Genomic DNA, 15,483 nt, shown 5'->3' with positions numbered 1-15,483 from the left:
GCCCATTTAGTACGACCATATTTTCTGATTTCTGATTTCTGATCACACTGTTTTGGACCTTTATTGTGAATGAGTTTCCTAATGAGTGTCTCACTACCAGTAATTTCATGGTAAATTGGAGTGCATGAGTTTACCACTAGTGTTCACCTTTAAAGCTAAGGCCACAGTGATGATGGTTAAAGGGCACTGGGCTAGTTACACATGAGCCCGTGTGCACACGGGTATGTGCATGGGTGCAGGCTGAATGTGAGAGACTACATTTGCAAGCAGTCTGGTCTCTATACACAGGTAACCGGTCTGTGGCAGTTTAAAACTGAAAATCTGACCAGTCAAAATACCCCTTCTGACATGCTTAAACCTTCCTTTCAAATATTAATAAGTCAGGTAATAATATGCAGGCCTTATTGCCAATAAAGGCAGGGTGCAGATATGTAAGAGAAGGGTATGTAGGACTTTATGTCACACAGGACCTCGCAGTCAAATATTCATAAAAAGGGTATCATTGGGCTACATTGTGACATTTATGACATGCAAAATTTAGACTGGTAGCAGTGACAGAAAATTCTTCTTACACTATTTTAAATCATAATTTAAAGTCCTCTTTTATGGTGAGGTTGGGATTACAATTTTAAAAATGGTACTTTTAGAAAGTTTATATTTTGTTCCAACCATCTGTGCATTCTGCCAGTATCCTGGGACCCACAACTGTGAATGGTTCTGCTGTTGGGGTTTTTCTATTGCTTCCAGACAGTAGTGCAAAAAGAGCTTTGTTGTGGGCAGGACGGGCCATCCTGCTAGGATGACTGGGGAGGGGTGTGCCCAGCCCTATTTACCCTTCAAAAGGTTTTGCCTCCTGCGCACACAAAGGAACTCAAAACCAGGCCTACCCTGCCTTTTTTACACAATCCAGAGCACTACACAAATACAGAGCGGTTACAGGTTCACTGCCTTCAAACCGGGCCGGTTCTAGCCCGTGTTGCTTTGCTGTCCCCATTTAAATGCAAAACCTACATAAGTGATTTACCTCTTCATCACCTCTTAGAATTTATGAGCATTGAAAAAAGTCATCATCATGACGAATCACCTGTCTGCTGTATCATTTCCTCTCTGATCTGCATGTCAACGAAATTTTGGATTGGACTAATTTGTGAATAAAAGTTGGTCTGTGAAATAGACAGATCGAAATGTCTGTATTTGAGTAGTGCTCTGGATTGTGTACCTTTGTTTCTATAGGGAAACTCTGTTTCTATATACATCTGTATACACTATTTAGGTGGCATAGTGTTGATTCATTTGAGTACACAAGACTTTTGTATTTTATGTACTCACCTTTGACTTTATTGTGATGTGCAAGCAGTTTTCTTTTACCACTGCCATCTTGTTCTTTTTCTACCCTGCCTTTTGTCAATCAAGATAGTTTGGAGCCTTGACATGGGAAGGGAAATAACTTTTCAGAAACAGATATGGGGGTAGGACAGGGAGTCCCCCCACACAAAGCTGGCACTCGGTATAAATATTAGACCTCTAGAGCAACTCATCAGAACACTCCTGGAAGTGTGAAAGATTCAGAAGAATGACTGCCCTGCTGCCAAAAGACTGTCCTGCTGCTTGTAGGACTGCCTTGCTGTCTGAAGAAGAAGGACTGGCCCTGCTTGCTTTGCTCCCAGGCTACTAAGAGTGACTCTAAGGGTCGTTTAGCTGACCTCCTGTGAAAGGTACAGTGACAGGTACAGGCCTCCCTGCAAGGGCCCAGCTGACAAGCTGCAACTGGACCTGTCTGAGCATGCTGCTGAACTCTGGTGGAGTGAGTTCTGATCCACAAGAGGTGCCCACTCAGGTCCTGGAATCTTGGCTGGCATCAGTAGAGGCTCCTCCAATAAGAAAAGTATTGGCTCCTCATGACCATAAATGGGACCTTACATACCAAGACTGTGCTGCCCGAGATGGCCGCCAATGTGTTGCTCCAGTGAAATCTGCTCTTTGCACCTGTGAATGTCTGCAGTGACGGCAACGAAAGACCTGCACTTTGCGCTAAAGCCACGACACCCTGCAACAACCACCAAATTGAAACCACAGCAACAACCGGCCATGACACTTGACCAGCTCTTCGCTCTATAGAGATGACCATCCAATACACGTCACTTCTTGTGGCATCTTCCAAGGCGAACAAAACTCGTTGTGCCAGACTTGAAGGGAACTTTTCAGTGAGACTAACCTAGCCCCTATATTCGTCCCATGCTCCATTGTGGTTGACCTGAAGTAGTGACTTTCACCGGTTTAGCACAACCAAATGACCTCGATGGAGCTTTGTGGTCCTAGGCAATATTTTCACTTAAAACATTAAGGGCTAGATGTAGGTAATTCTATTTTACCACTTCTTAAATACCGAATTTTACCGATTCGGTATTTAAGAAGTGGTAAAATAGAGGGGGGGGGGGGGGGGTATGTAGGTGTTTCAGAATCGGTAAATACCCAATCGTTAAGATTCGGTATTTACCGATTTTGTAAATACCGATTCAGTAATGCCCATTGATTCCTATGGGCCTTGAAGCCCATAGGAATCACTGGGCAATACCGAATCGGTATTTACCGATTCGGTAAATACCGATTTCAGCAAGGGTGTAAGGGGTGTCACTTTGACACCCTCTAGCACCCCAAAGACGGGCATGTGTGCCATGTGGCACACAGACATGCCCTAAGGGCATGTCTGTCTGTCACATGGCTAGGTGTTCATGCACACATGTGCATGCACACCTGTATTCAGTATTTTACCACCCAATTGGATTGGGTGGTAAAATACCGAATATGTAAGGCTTTAGGGACTCTGAAGAGTCCCACCTACATCTGGCTGTTACCGAATTGGTAAAAATACCGATTCGGTATTTTACAGAATCGGTAAATTTACCGATTCGGTAAATTTACCGAATCTGTAAAATGATGCCCCTACATCCCAAATACCCATTTACCGGTCGGTAACGGCCGAAATCGGCCGTTACCGGTCGGTAAATGGCCTCCTACATCTGGCCCTAAAACTGAATGTCTTGTTTCTACAGATTGGATTTTTGTAGTTCTGGTATCATTTTATTTATTAAAATGTACTCTATATATCTAATTTTATTTGGCATTATTCTTGTGTTTTCACATTGTTACTGTTTGTGTGGTGCATAAATACTTTACACATTGCCTCTAAGTTAAGCCTGAATGCTTTTGGACCAAGCTCCGGGAGGGTTAAGCACAAGTTAGTTTAGTGACGTTTGTGGTTTACCCTGACATGGTGTTGCTGTTCCCTGAGTGGGGCATTCACTCCCCTTCAAACAATAATCCAGATTCTTACAGCAATTATGCTGGGCCCTGGGAAGAGTTTGCAGTTGGGGTACGTAATCTCAACCCTCTGGAGGATAAATTCTCTGAAATATTGTTTTTTGTTGTCGGCCCAGCAGAGCTTTGCAGTGGGCACAGTAAAGGGTTGCTAGTCAGCCCTATCAGACTTTCATGTTGGCTTGATCAACCCTACTTCTTTAAATCACCAGTTGTGATGCATTTTTTGATGCATATATGTCCTTCAAAGTCATTCCTCATGCCTCAGTATGACCTAAATCTAGCACTGACATTCCTCATATGCAAATCAAGACAGTCTTTCTTATTCACATAACCTCTGCGCACTCTTTGTGCAACTTCGCTACATCACTTTTTTCCCAGACAAATTAGTACTGAGGGCTTTGGCAACTTTCCTGCCGAAGGTAGTCACCTTCCATTTTGGTCACTCAATTACCCTGCTGACATTTTTCACTCCACCACCCCCGTCAAAAGAGGGGCAGCTCCATCAACTTGACTCTGAGATAGCTTTGAGTTTGTGCATTGACTGCATGAGAAACCACTGTATGTATGATCAGCTCTTTTCTGCCAGATAGTTAGGAAGTTGTAGTCAACAAAGCTGAATTTGCTTAAACATAAGCAATAGGATTTTAAATGCTACTGTAATAGTAAGAGCAAGAGACTAGTCCTGAAGCCTCTTAAGTAAAATGTCTGTGACCATATCATGTGCATCCCCCTCCAGAGAAGCAGGTGACTCAAGGCAAAACTTGCAGAAGCACTTTTCAACAACGCAATAGAGGAGCTAAAATCACCGGCATAAATAACTGAAATAGCCTCTTTGACTGGCAATGTGCCTACACTACCAGCAGCTTCTAAGTCCTGCAATATAATATATCAGTTAATTGAAGCAGCTTACTTGTCTTCACTCCCATTTTTGGCATAAAGGAATTTTCACAGTGAACAGACCAGTTTCCAATATCACATTGGCCTCCAGATTTTAAGAGTAGTTGTTCCTAGTTAAGTCAAAACCCGTATCTGGATCAATCTTGGTGTGAAAGTAGTAGTCATGGACATTGACACTGAAGAAACATATAGATATGCTGGAGAATCAGCGAGTCCATAAAAGGCAACTCAAATAGATCCTCTGGTGTAGCTGAATCGATGCCAGGTGCTACTAAATCAATATCCAGTGTAGTGACGCAACACCCAGTGCTATTGACTCGACTTCCAGTGACATTGACTCAAATACCCAGTGACACCGACACAACACCCATTGGCAATGACTCAACATCCAGTCCCTGACCCAAGACTGACACTGAGAACTCAGACAAATGCTCCAAGAGCTCATAAACAGACAGCCTATGCAGTCAACATGGGGTGTCACAGATATAAACTTCATCCTTATTTGTGAGAGCATGGAAAATCACCCTTCCTCTGATCTCTGATGAGGGTTTGAGAGGAATTTTAATGCGTTGATGTGGGTCCCTGGAATACTTTGTTTTGCTTTGGCCTTCCATGCAAACGAAGTCTGCAGTAGTTGAGGAAAATGAAGCTTCAGGAGGGACTTGAGGTCTGTTTCTGACAAGTGGAAATGGACATTCCTACTTGCAATCTAAGGTCATTCTAAACATAACTAAAAACACTACTGCAACCTTGCACTGTTCACTAATCATCAATGCGTGTTCATTTTTGGGTCAGCTATTAGAGAAGAACTTCTGATTTTACTGATTTGTGTTGGCATCCAGCCATCATGGAGTACCTTTTCGGAACCTCACTTTCACAAATGCTCCAAAAAAGGCACTGACTAAACAATTTGGTTCAGAAAGGTTTTCTTTCTTTCCCCTTGCAATAATGCCTTTGTCGGGAGAATTAGCATGTGCTGCAAGTCCTGGACTTTTTTTCTAATGGCTTCTAGGTGATTGCCCTTCAAAAACTCTATTAGAGTTGTAGGTTCCGGGAAAAAATAGTCAAATATGCATTGGGATTGTCAAACCTGATGATTTACTTTGTGAATGGATCCACTGACTAATGTATAGACATGGAATGCTGCAATTTCATTACTGTGGAAAGACAATAAAGTAACCAATTGAAAAGACAATCAAGTAGAGTTTTATTAATTTGGATTATGATCACAAAATTGGATGAACTTTTCTCAAACGGAAATCCAGCAGTGTAACTAGGAGACGCTTCACTAAGGGGGTGGGTCGCTACTTTCAAACATATCGGTCACGCCTTGGATCAGAAGCCAATACTCTACTGCACACCAAAATCTAAGAGAAAACGCCATAACATATGAAAGAAGGTTCAAATCGGAGTGTGTGAGCCATTTCGATATTAAACTTTATCCTGAGATGCCACTGCAGCACCATGTGATGTAAGTTACACCACCAGTCATCTTAGCAGCTTGAAAAGCAATTTCCAGAGTCACAGCCTGTGAAGTTTCAAAGGTAACGAATATTTAAAGTATAAACAATCTGTAGATGAAATAATATCCATTAAAATAACAAACTGTCCAGAAGGTCTCCTGATTTATGCATGACCTTCTAGTTTGACAGTTGCTCAGCAGTACAGTTGCTGAACTAGCAACAAGTTTGTTACAAAATAATCACAACTTAACATTTACTTTTAGCAAGCATACAAAGTGTGCAAAGAGTGAGGCAGAAGATGCTTATGAGAACATGACTTCCTTTCCTCAGTCTCTCTGGAAGACTGTCTCTTCAATGCTTCTGGTAGCATGATTCTTGTCTTCAACTAATCAAGATCTATATGGTTTTTGCGTACAGCACAGGTAATGGTGTGCCGGTCATGCACAGAGCATTACCGCCTCAAGGCCTAAGATTAACAGAGAAAGACCTACTTTGATGCAGTGAAGCTAGTAAATTAACAGATGGTCCCCGGCAAAATTTGAAGCACAGCAGGCATATTATAGCAGGAATATTGAGTCAACAGTACCTTCATATTATCAGATCAAATAGAGACGGAAGTGGAAGATGCATTTAGATCAATTGTGGTACTTCAGTACATTTGATGGTTTGGCATGACAGTAACTCAGCAAATGATCCGTTTGTAATTTATCATGAAAGGAGGGATTGTGCTACATGAGGGCAGGTGATCGCTCTCCAATTATCACTTTGAGAGTGCGTCTATGACAGACCTTAACAAAGAAAAGAGTGTAACATCAGTGCTTTGGCACCCACTCATTTTAAATTCAAGGTGATTTCTGAAGCAGCGCCGGCAAACGTGTCAGACAGGGACATCATGCAGGTTGGTTTTTAGAAGTTAAATTGCTTCCAGTTATATGCAGCTTTGCCAGCAGAGACTGCCACATTCAGACCTTTGTATAATTCTATTGGGCCTACTCAGACTTGATGGGATGCACACAGGAGCCACACAAAAATTTTCATCCATCGTCTCTTCACCTGATAAAAGAGTTTTTAATACGAGTTTCAGTCAGCCAGGAACGTGGACTTGGGTAAATGTGTGTAGGTATTGATGCAATGACTTTTACTCACTCTGTAGGTTTTTTCCAAGTGTAAAATTAAATTCCATTCTGCATGAGCTATCCCTCTTCTCTTTCCTATATGTACTAGGTATTAGGATGGAGAGGGCACATAGTATGGTGCACTCACAGTTTTAGCCTGAGATGAGTTCACATTTAGAATGGTTCATCATCAGATTAGGTAGTAAGAGCAGAAAAGTGATAACTAGCTCACTAGTGGGAATTTGGGATTAGAGTGTTCAAGGAGAAGTGGGAGTTATGGTGTATTGGGGGACTCACAATGTAGAAGAGGTAGAGACACAGAGACACAAGCCACAAGCAAAAGCGGCATTAGTGCTGAAGGAGTAGGCAAATATATATGCATGAAACTAGTAAGAACACTTGACAAAACACAAAAAAGTGTTGGCTCTGACGAAGTGGGCGGGGACAGAAGACGTTAAGATTGTCTGTATGTGCCAGACAGAGGAATCATGGACTAAGATAGATCTCTAACCTAAGAAGAAACATGCTTTAAATCATCACCTGGAATGGAAGCTCATGACGCAAAGATGGAAACTCATACCTGAGATGAGATTCTCCAATCATGGTGAAGCATCATGGGGGCAATGGGTGAGACTGGGTAGCTAATAAGGGTGCCCTTTAGAGACTCCATGACTGAAGAGGTGACTCCTAGGTGGAAGTAAGCTATAAGTCCCTATTGCAGGAGGAGTGCAACTTCTCCATGCATGCTATGGCTGGTAAGAGGCCTCCTAGGTGTTGCTTTGTACAATCTATACTAGGTAACTATGAATGCTCCCCAGTTGTTAAACCGCCAGAGTGAAGGTGCACCTTATGGGTTGGAAAACATCAGATTCAGCCTATTGGAGGTAGCGATAGGGTTGAAAGAACTGAGACAGTGCAGTAAAACCTTTACTACATTGGTATTAGAAACTTGTGAGAATGCTCGTCTTAAAGTCTAGTCTCAGGAGAAAAGTGATTTCCAGATAATAGCTAAGGGTCTCGACTTAAGATCCCTATTTAATAATCATTTTGGCATCTCTCCAATTTTCCTCAGCTGGCCTAAAAGTACAACAGCTACCATATCAACATTTAAGATAATATTTTTCTATTGTTCTAGAAAAAGTAATGTGCTTAAAATCTAAATATGAAAGCTAATGTCTGAGACATAGACTAGACAACATTGTAATGATGGGTGAGAATGTACAGTCAAAATACACTTTATTCTGCTGAGAGCCAAAAAAGATAAATACAATACAAACAGAATAAATGTATCGTAATACAGCTGAGCTAGTGTTTGGTGAGTCCAGTGCCACGTTTTGAGAGGGGCGGAGCGAGGGGAGAGTGAGCTGCGAGAGGCTTCATGACCCCGTCGGCGTTGCCGCTGGCGTTTTGGGCAACTAGCACCGAGCGCTGAAGAAAACGCTGCAGCTGGAGGCACTGCCGGAGAACCGCGGACTGGCCTGGCCCCCACTTGGCCCCACCAATCGGACCACAACTATCTGAGGCTACCAGCCTCTCTGTGCCTCGGCAGGGGCTGCGAGTGACTGTTTGGTGCAGCGAGACCCGCAGGCTGCCAGCTGAGCGCACCCGGACCTGCGTCTCGGCCTCCAGTTTGGTGGGAGCCCCAAGGTCATCACCTGGTGCAGTTTGGGAGCCGTGAACGCTTCCTTAATGCGGCAGTATCTGCTACCGCACATTACACTCTAACTAATTTACCGAGGACATCTGAAAGACGTCAGGAATTTACCGGACAAATGGGGTCGCTCGTTGCGGGACACTTGGGGCGGCAGAGGCGGCCTTGGACCTGGGACTGGGATATCAGGGTCCCGAGGGCAACGAAGGAGGCGCTGGTGGAAGAGGACAATGGGGGATGGTGTGCAGGATACAGCGGGCTGTATGGTGAGGCCTCTTGATTTACTGGTTTACTGTACAGCTTAGAGCGCTGATTTGACCCCGGCTGCTGTTGTCTCTTTACGGTATCATCCGTGCTGGCCACAGGCTCGGTCAGCGAGGAAGTTGCGCGAGGACTGTTCCGGTGGCTTGATTGGGGAAGGTTTAGGACGGCCAGATAGGCCTGCAGCAAATGAGCACAACCGAGCACAACCTATTGCTCGAGAGCCAGGTGAGCAAGCGGTGAAGATGTTTCCCATCCCAGCACATTTTGTCGTTACAACCCGCTAATTACCTTCCCCTGGGTTTTCACGGTCAAGTCCAACCTTCACCTTAACCACACCACTCACTATTACCGAAAAGACCTCCCAAAAAAGACTGCTAAATATCTAAAGCCCCACAAGAAATTATTGTAATGACCTACCCTACGATGGCCTACAAAAAATTAAGATCTCGTACAATCTTTATGAAACGAATCGGAACACAGCAAGACATACGCAAAAATGCATGCAAGAAGGTCTATGTGGGACACATGGCGGGGACTTCTGAAATAACTGCATCCCTCCCAAAAATAAATCATAAAGTACAAAGGATCGACCCGAACGACCAAGGAAGCGCTCTGACCGTCGGAAACTTCAATAAAGCGACTTTGACTCACCTTGGTGGAGATCAAAAAAACCGCATAAAGACAGTAAAGACAGTAATTACATCGCTGAATTTCTGGTAAATATAGAAGTAGGACCAGGGAACAACATCATCACCTCCCTTAGAACTCAATTTACAACAAGTTCCTGCTGCAGACTTTACTTTACCTGACATCAACGTCTTGCTCTTGACCCAAGCGCCTAGAGAGATGAAGGATCACTTGACAATTACAAATAGTACCCCCCGAAAAAATGCAAATTCAATTCCAGTAGGGAATTTCTCCCCATCACCAGAATTTCTTTCCACAATGCATTTACAATCTTCAAATGGTTATAAACCGGTATCAAATTCTTCATTTTCCCTGCAAAAAATTCTAGAATCAATTCTCAACCTTCTGGGGAATATGATGGATAACTCAGATCAGATGCTGAACACACAAATAGGTATGTTGCAATATCTTGTTGACAAAAAAAAGGAAACAACAATGTATCAGCCAGTCACCACCCCAAAAAGGAATGGGAAAAACTGAGGACAATCTTCCTAATCACAAAGATACTCTTTTAAACGAAGAAACACTATTAAAGATGAAGCATATACCAATCCAAACGGGGAGGAACAAACATAAAGTAACATAGAAAAGGTTAGAGATCACTCAAACGTTTTGCTTAACAAACTTTTCAAGGAATCAGATAACGATAAAGTCTCAAAACCGAGCAAAGCATATTATCCAATTTTTAATCAGATCAATTCCAAAGTCACAGCCGATCAAACTAATACATTTTTGACAACTGAAACCAAAAAAAGAAGAGAATCTCCAGCCTTACTCCTCTCGGATACCCTTTTATCCAAAAAGGAAAGGAGAGTTACTAAGAACAAAAAGAAAAGACAGAAGAAAAGAATAATAAGGAGATTTGCGAAACAAAAATTACGAGTGCTAACGTTTTCAAAATCTTCATCTCCCGAACTCCAATCATCTGAACAGGATAAACTTTTGGAAAATAATTCAAATCAGCACATTACGGAGCGCAGTGACACACAATTAAAAGAGACCATTTACGCTCTGAATCCTTTGGCAGTAACTTTCTCAACTACCTTAAGCTGTAATAAATTTTCCCAACCAGTGTCCACCCAACCAATAGAATTACTCCGGACCCCTTACGAAGAGCAGATTCACCCGCATACTTTGGAGTTCACTGATCTATTCCCATCAGGGAACGATTCACTTAACCCGGGAGAGAATTATAAACCTTATAGAAAAGATTCATATGTTACACTCCTTTTCAAGTGCAGAGATGAAACTAGTAGTCTTTCCCTTAAAACCCAAACTTACGGTAACGGTTGTGGAGTTTTGGTCTCCGGGGATTCCGGGTACTATTCTAAAGGAAAGAGAAATTCTGTTTAAGAATGGGTATGATGTCGTAGCAGCTGACCACAAGGGATACCACAATAGGAATAGTCCCAAAAAAGTACTGATAAGAAAAACTACTCACTCCCACACGCCCACAGTGGTCACACTGACTTCATTAACACCACAAATGAAAATCTAACAATATCAATCAGGAATGGTGAAAGAAGGATCTGGAACAGATCTACCCCTAAAGAGGAGACAATACCAGATTAAAAGCAATGGTCCTGGATTGCAGAGAACGTAAATGGTAAACCACAGGGAAGGGCACAAATACTTCCTGTTTAACCAAGGCCTGAGCATTACCTCCTGGAATATGGCACTTCAGGAAACATGGTCACTACAACTTTTAATTTAGACAATTATATTGTATATGATATTCCAGCAGAACCAGTCAGCCGGGGACATACTTAGGGTGGATTAGCAGTACTTCTAAGCGAAGAATTCTTATGGGAACAGGAAATAATTCTTACGAAAAAACCAAACAGCCAATGTATAAAGGTTAAGTGCCGTAAGGAGCTGGCAGATACTCCAAATGACTTACTCATTTACAACGTATATATTCCGCCTGGCTCCAAGTTTGATTTCCCTATGTCTGAAATATTTGAGGAATTGGAAGAAGTGGTAGAATTCTTAGGATTCCCGCCAGTCTTCCTAATGGGAGACTTTAACAGGAAAATCTCCAATGACTTGCTGGAGAAATGGGAAAGTGGATTACACAATAAGGCCCAGTTAATTTCAACACCAGTTTTTCCTCCAGGGATCAAAGTAGACAAACGGGGGAAAATAATACTTTCCTCGCTACCAGCTTTCAACAGAGTTATTTTAAACAGTAACATAGAAGGAGAAAAACCGGCAACAATTACAAGAACAGGTATATTTAATTACTAAATATTAGACTACATGATATGCAGCCAGGACTTGTTTAGGACGATAGAACACCTAAGCATCAACTTCCATCAGGGAAGTGGCCACGCAATTCTTAATCTTACAACTGGCCTAATCGCGAAGTCTATCTCTGTGGGTTTTAACATGTATCCAAAAAATCCTGCATTCGTGAATCAAGTACAAGGACGAATCACTTGGAATATGAGAGCCCTTGACAATAACAACATAACAAAGGCACTTTCGCCGACCGAATAATACATTTTGAAGTTGCTTTAAAGAAATTAGTGAAATTCCTGCAAAAATCCCTTAATCCCCGAAGATCCCAATCAAGGCAAAAATGTAATATTACTTAACAAATTAATTCGGGCACAATTCTTATGTTTCTCTGACAGTAGACAACGGGAAATTAAAATACTCACAAATCGCAAACGGAGGGCGAAAGAAAAACAAAGAAAAGTACAACAGGATAACAAATGGATGGACAATCAGATAGTGGCTAAACAAAAAAATATACGTGAATACTGGACCCTTATTGCAAGAGAAACGGGCACAAAAAAAACCTTTGCGAGTCTCACCAGTCTCCCCAAGGGAATGGGAAGTGTATTTAGCAAATTTGTACAAAATAAACGAGAGGAAAGAAATCATGATACGATCATCGGGCAAGATATGGGTTACTACTCTCGATGATCCCGCACCTTCCCCATTTCAAATTACACTTCATATAAGAAACGCAAGAACATCTGCGGCAATGGGCCTTGATCACATCCGAATAAAGGTGCTCCAAAAGAACCCAAAGGAGTGGAGTTTGTTTTTAGTTCCCCTTTTTTCCCATAGCTTCGCCACTGGCGAAATTCCCAAATCGTGGAAAGGAAGTATAATTATTCCTATTTACCAGAAGGGCTCCCGACTGTCCCCCGGCAACTACCGTCAGATCGCCCTTCTCGATGCGACAGGAAAGATCTTTGTGGCCTGTGTACTGGAACATCTTAAGGAGTGGGCCTTCTCAAATTGATCAATTCCATTTAACCAAGCTGGGTTTCGCAAAAATCATTCTGTAACTGATAACATCGCAATGTTACAAACAATAATTGATAAATATGTGGTTTCGAAATCACGGGTCGTCTGCTCTGTCTTTGTTGATTTTTCAACAGCATTTGGCAGAGTGGACAGACCAACACTGTGGTGCAAGCTAAAAAAATTGGGAATTCCAGATAACTTATTACATATAATTGTGTCACTCCACTCCAAAACTTGGTGCCAAGTATTATTGGGGAAAGAGAAGGGCCTCACATCCCCAATTAAAACATCGAATGGCCTAAGACAAGGGTGTCTTTTAGCTCCTCTATTATTTTCCCTCTACCTTAGTGACCTCCCAGATTGTTTTATGCAGATAACGAATTTCCCTCCGAGAACATCACTACATAAAATTCATACTCTGATGCATGCAGATGATGTGATTATCCTCGATCTTACTCTGTTTGGCTTCCAAAGCAACTTGTACGCACTCATGTGATATGCAGAACAAAATTTTTTGGTCCCGAACACAACAAAAACAGTTCCTTTCCGAGGAATTAATTGATAGGTAAACTATAACTAGACCTTAGGCGGACAATCGTTATAAATAGTGACTGAATACATCTATTTAGGTCGTATTTTTACTCAAACTATAAAAAATCATTCCCATCTCCAGCACCTGGCCTACAAAGCTGATGTTCACGCAGGGGCGCTTCCAAGATTATACTCTTCAACCCGGCATAGGCACTTTTCAACCCTTTTACAGGTTTTTAGTATCAAGATCCCTCCAGTTCTTTCATATGCTCTTAAGCATATTCCTATACATCAATGGCACCCAATACAACTCAAAGAAAGCAAGATTCTTTGGAAATTAACTAAAATGTCTCAAGCTGTACCTTTGCAAGACCTGCGCCTTGAGTTTTCTCTAACTAGTACATACGCCAGAGGAATCACTTGTATCATTCGAAGGGCGTATAACATCTTACATGCTGAACAAGGTTCTCTAAGAGCATTACTAAAACTGGAAATTTTTGATGAAGGAGCTTCTAAATACGTCTTTTATCGAAACTTAATATTAGCGCTTGGACGCCCACTGGGCAGCACAGCGCTTGGACGCCCACTGGGCAGCAACCGCGCTATATAAATAACAATACAATACAATACAATATTTGCACTGAAGTTGTCAGAATGTACAGTTGATCTACTGAAAACCTGGACCCTGGCACATTTGAAACTCTTTTTAAAACACTTGACTCCAAGGATCAGTTACGATCTTGATCTCCAGCACTGTACAAAATGGCAATGTTATAAGTTATTTGCTGAGTCAATTGAATTCAAACAAAGGCAACAATATCTTTCCTATACTCTAAGACACGGCGCCCGACGTTGTATGATTTTACTTCGTTTTTTGATCCTTCCTCTCAAATCTTTTACCTGTAAATGGACAATTAGTAATAATGCCAGTAGCTTATGTGACCTCTGTAATGGAGGAGTCCAAGATCTGATGCATATTTTGTTTTTTGTCCTAACCCTACTGTAGTCACCGCCAGAAAGCGATTTTTAAAACCAGTCCAATCAAAGTGTAACTCTACAAGTGTACAGATTTGATTTCCATTTTTAAATCACCTCCCAATGAATTTGTATGCTATAATCTGTTTAAATTTTTTTAAAAGTCTTTTTATTACAAAAACCACTCCATTACAATGCACATCAGTTTACGTCGGAAGATCATTGGCAGTATGAACAATACAATTAAGTGAAACCCCCCTCAGCAGTAACAAATGCGGCCTATGCCCATGAATCAGACCCCCACAGAACCATTATGCAGTACCTAGGCACCTACAATACCCCTAACTAAACCCTCCCCACCCCCATCTGTCCACTCTCGACCCTACACTTCCGCCTCCCCCACCCCTTGGATGTCCCTTGTTGTCCTCAATTGAGATTGATTGCGCTCTAAATGCACAAGGCAGTCCACATCATTGTCCCAACCACTCAGACAGAAAGAAAAAAAAAGAAAAATAGGTCATTAGCAAACCTCCCCTCACCCCACCGCCGGATCAGTTTGGGTGTCTATCCAATCCCTCCTGTATCGCCTCCATGCCAGCCAGATTTTCTCCCACTTCTTGGGGCAACCCCTACTACCAACGATAACCTTCTCCGCCCTCTGGCACCAGTCCAAGTCCCGCTCCCACTCTTCCACCATCGGCAGAAGGTCACTCCCCCATAGCCTGGCTATGTTTCTCTTGGCCACCATGCTTGCCAGGGCCAACCACTTCTTATCACATGATGGCCACGTAACCTCACTTGTCACTCCTAAGACGTGCCATCGGTCCTCCAGAGAATCTGTTTACATTTTTAAACACCATTTAAAAATTGTATTAAGTATTCAGAACTTTGTTGACTATAAAATGTAATCTTATTGTTTTATCATCCTATTTATTGTTCTCAGTAGAGAACTAAACCAAATAAATACATTTGATAGTGATAGTGATAGTGATAGAATAAATGTATTGATAACATTTATCATTAGAACTGCAACTACCAGATATAAAAACAAGATCCCAAATACACAAAGTGTCAAGAGCATCAAAGGGAGAGAACACATTAATTCATCACATAACTCAGCATATAAGTAATTCAAGTAATTCCATGTCAGGCACAAAATAAGGCATAAAGATTGCTTTACAAGCCAGATTTTCTAAACCAAAGAACACATTGAATGTAACTAACAATGGAAAAACAGCCATTTACAGAAGGCAGAGATTGCAAATAAAACATAGCTGTCTAGTGGTCAGAGATATTATTCTCCTGAAAAAGCAGGATC

At 41.9% G+C, this 15,483-nt stretch overlaps 1 protein-coding gene across 2 annotated transcripts in view; it reads right to left on the bottom strand.

Annotated features, from left to right (window-relative positions):
• Nucleotides 1–15,483, bottom strand: part of DYNC2H1 (dynein cytoplasmic 2 heavy chain 1) — a 1,763,151-nt gene that overhangs the window by 286,646 nt on the left and 1,461,022 nt on the right. The gene's annotated exons all lie outside the window — the stretch shown is intronic.

This window comes from Lissotriton helveticus, chromosome 8 (genome assembly GCF_964261635.1).
Source record: "Lissotriton helveticus chromosome 8, aLisHel1.1, whole genome shotgun sequence".
Lineage (NCBI taxonomy): Eukaryota > Metazoa > Chordata > Amphibia > Caudata > Salamandridae > Lissotriton > Lissotriton helveticus.
The sequence above is the reverse complement of the archived record's forward strand: the minus strand, read 5'-3'. Positions and strand labels throughout refer to the sequence as shown.